The sequence below is a fragment of the Arachis hypogaea genome, chromosome 17, assembly GCF_003086295.3.
Source record: "Arachis hypogaea cultivar Tifrunner chromosome 17, arahy.Tifrunner.gnm2.J5K5, whole genome shotgun sequence".
NCBI lineage: Eukaryota > Viridiplantae > Streptophyta > Magnoliopsida > Fabales > Fabaceae > Arachis > Arachis hypogaea.
The window spans coordinates 96,770,267-96,773,879 of NC_092052.1; the positions used below are offsets into that span (position 1 = coordinate 96,770,267).

Below are 3,613 nucleotides of genomic sequence, written 5' to 3' on the forward strand. Positions count from 1 at the left end.
CCTAAGAGAGAGAGGAGAGAGAACCTCTCCCTAAAAACTACATCTAAATCATGAATAGTGAATAATTGGAGACTCTCCTCTGAATGGATGCATTCCCCAACTTCATAACCTCTGATCTGTGCTTTCTAGACTTGGATCTGGGCCAAAAAGGGCTTCAGAAATCGCTGGGAGCGTTTTCTGTAATTTATGGTGCGTGGCCTTTGTCACGCATCCGCGTGGGTCACGCGGTCGCATCATCTGGAGTTTTCCTTGTCACGCGTTCGCTTCGGTCATACGTTCGCGTCATCTGCGTTTTGCTCGTGGCGCGCGATCACGTCATTCATGCGTTCGCGTCGCTGCCTTTTCGCTCTAGGCATGCGGCCGCGTCGTCCATGCGTTCGCATCACTGCCAACTTCTTCAAAAACTCCATTTTGTACTTTCCTTCCATTTTTGTATGTTTCCTTTCCATTCTTTAAGTCATTCCTGCCTTAGAAGATATGAAACTACTCAACACACAAATCACGGCATCGAATGGTAATAAAAGGGTACTTAAAATAATTATTTTTAAAGCATAGGAAACATGTTTTTCACATACATCACATAATAAGGAGGGGAAAGTAAAACCATGCAATTAACATGAATAAGTGAGTGAAGGATTGAATAAATCACTTAAATTGAGCACAAAATATATCATAAAATATGGGTTTATCAAGGACCCAACAGAAATTTTCGAAAAAAAAGGAGACATGGCCGAACCCAATGACAATGCCAACAATGTAAGGAAGATGCTTGGTGACTTCATTGCACCCTCTTTTGACTTCTATGGAAGAAGTATCTCATTTCCTGCCATTGGAGCAAACATCTTTGAGCTTAAGCCTCAATTAGTTTCTCTAATGCAATAGAATTGCAAGTTTCATGGACTTCCATTGGAAGAACCTCATCAGTTCTTACCTAAATTCTTGCAAATCTGTGACACTGTCAAGACCAATGGAGTTGATCCCGAGGTCTACAGGCTTATACTTTTCCCTTTTTCTGTAAGAGACAGAGCTAGAACATGGTTGGATTCACAACCTAAGGAAAGCCTGAACTCTTGGGAAAAGCTAGTCAGTGCTTTCCTGGCCAAATTCTTTCCACCTCAAAAGATGAGCAAGCTTAGAGTGGAAATCCAAACCTTCAGACAGAAGGAAGGTGGGTCCCTCTATGAAGCTTGGGAAAGATATAAGTAATTGATCAAAAGATGTCCTACTGACATGCTTCCAGAATGGAGCATCATATGTATATTCTATGATGGTCTATCTGAGTTGTCAAAAATGTCATTGGATCATTCTGCAGGAGGATCTCTTCATCTGAAAACTCCTACAGAAGCTCAGGAACTCATTGAAATGGTTGCAAATAACCAGTTCATGTACACCTCTGACAGGAATTCGGTGAACAATGGGACGCTTCAGAAGAAGGGAGTTCTTGAAATTGATACTCTGAATGCCATATTGGCTCAGAACAAAATATTGACTCAGCAAGTCAATATGATTTTTCAGAGTCTGAATGGATTGCAAGCTGCATCCAACAGTACTAAAGAAGCATCATCTGAAGAAGAAGCTTATCATCCTGAGAACCCAGCAATGGTAGAGGTGAATTACATGGGAGAACCCTATGGAAACACCTATAATCTTTCATGGAGAAATCATCCAAATTTTTCATGGAAGGACCAACAGAAGCCTCAACAAGGCTTCAATAATAATGGTGGAAGAAATAGGTTTAGCAATAGCAAACCTTTTCCATTATCTACTCAGCAACAAACAGAGAATTATAAACAGAGCCATTCTGGCATGGCAACCATAGTCTCTGTTCTATCCAAGACCACACTAGGTTTCATAAATGAAACAAGGTCCTCCATTAGAAATTTAGAGGCACAGGTGGGTCAGCTGAGTAAGAAGATTACTCAAACTCCTCCCAGTACTCTCCCAAGCAATACAGAAGAAAATCCCAAGAGAGAGTGCAAGGCCATAACCATGACCACCATGGCCGAACTTGGAGAGAGTGAGAAGGACGTCAGTCCCAGTGAGAAAAGCCCCATGGGACATCCTCTTGACAGAAAGGAGTTTTCCTTTGAGGATCCAAAAGAATCTGAGGCTCATATAGAGACCATAGAGATTCCATTGAACTTCCTTCTGCCATTCATGAGCTCTGAAGAATATTCTTCCTCTGAAAAGGATAAAGACATCACTGAAGAGCAAGTTACTAAATATCTAGGAACAATCATGATAGCACGGAAACTTGACTCTCAACAAATCTCCCTTCGGCAAGTATACCGAATTGTCGTCAAGTAATAACTCACAAAAGAGTGAGGTCGAATCCCACAGAGATTAACAGATTAAGCAATCAAAGGTTGATTAATTATCCTAGTCAGACGATTCATATTGGATTGATAAGCAACAGGATCTATAAATGGCACAAAAGTAAAGAAAGCAATAAAGTGCAGAAAAGTAAATGTAAGAACTAAAAATAAAATGAACATTGGGATCAAGAGATATTGCAATCCTCCGGATCAAGTTCATTCTCATCTCTTCCTCAATAATTGCGTTCATTGATCTCCTTGGAAATCTTAAGTGATCGAATTACAATTCCTTGTAATTCAATCTCTCAAATCTTGATCAATAGCCAATTCCTTGGTCAATTGCTCATGAGAAGAGATGAAGTATGGTCACTGATTATACCAGATGCTTTCCCAAATCAAGTGTTGGTAGGGTTATAGTCACATACCCATCCAACCCCAATTTGGTCCAACATGAGAAAGCATTTCTAGCATGATCTCTTCATTCCTCTTCCAAGGTTCCAAAGAGATCCAAGTATGAATAGCTTCTTTTCCAAGATAACTACCCAATTGGATGAAGATTGAAAGCTTTCTAGTAAAATCAAGAGAAAAGATAGAGGAAGAATAATGAAAACTAATATTGATCCATCAAATTACAACAGAGCACCCTAACCCAATGAAAAGAGTTAGTTGATCATTGCTCTACCCAAAATAGAAAAGAAAGAAAGTGCAGAAAAGTAACGATGAAGATTAAAACTGAAATTGAAACTTCAAAATTCATAAATGAAAAGTACAAAGAAAAGAAAGAGAAGGAAAAGTGTGTGAGGGGAGGGAGTCCGAAGACCCCTCTTCAATCCCCCATTCCCGAATGTCCGTTGAATGTAAAAGCTAAGGCCCTTATATAGGCTCTCCTAAATTACAAAATGAAATTAAAAGCAATTTACAATTAAATGAAAATTCCTATTCTAGATGCTTCTTGTGGCCTTGATTGGTTGACACTTGTGGGCTTGCTTCCTTGAGGTTGGGTGGTCCTTGAAAGAGAATCAAGTTGAGGTCCAGGTGCTAATGTCAGTGCTAACGTTAGCCACACTAATGCTACAAGTGTGGCGTTTGTGCTGAAGTTAGTGTGGCTAACGTCACACTTGCTACCTAGTTGGTGTTTTTGGGGCTTAAAAGATGCCTCTGGTTTGTGCTCCAATTTCATACCAACTATAGAGTATTATATATCGTTGAAACGTTCTGAATGTCAGCTTTCTAACACAACTAGAATCACCTCAATTGGACATCTGTAACTTAAGTTATGCTCTTTTGAAAGGGACAGG

The 3,613-nt window shown here is 39.9% G+C and overlaps 1 non-coding gene across 1 annotated transcript; it reads right to left on the minus strand.

Moving 5' to 3' along the window:
* Positions 1 to 1,128: 1,128 nt before the first annotated feature.
* LOC112767766 (small nucleolar RNA R71) lies at positions 1,129 to 1,236 on the minus strand. Its single transcript, XR_003185206.1, has one exon. It is a non-coding gene; the product is annotated as a small nucleolar RNA R71 (small nucleolar RNA).
* Between the last annotated feature and the right edge of the window lie 2,377 nt (positions 1,237 to 3,613).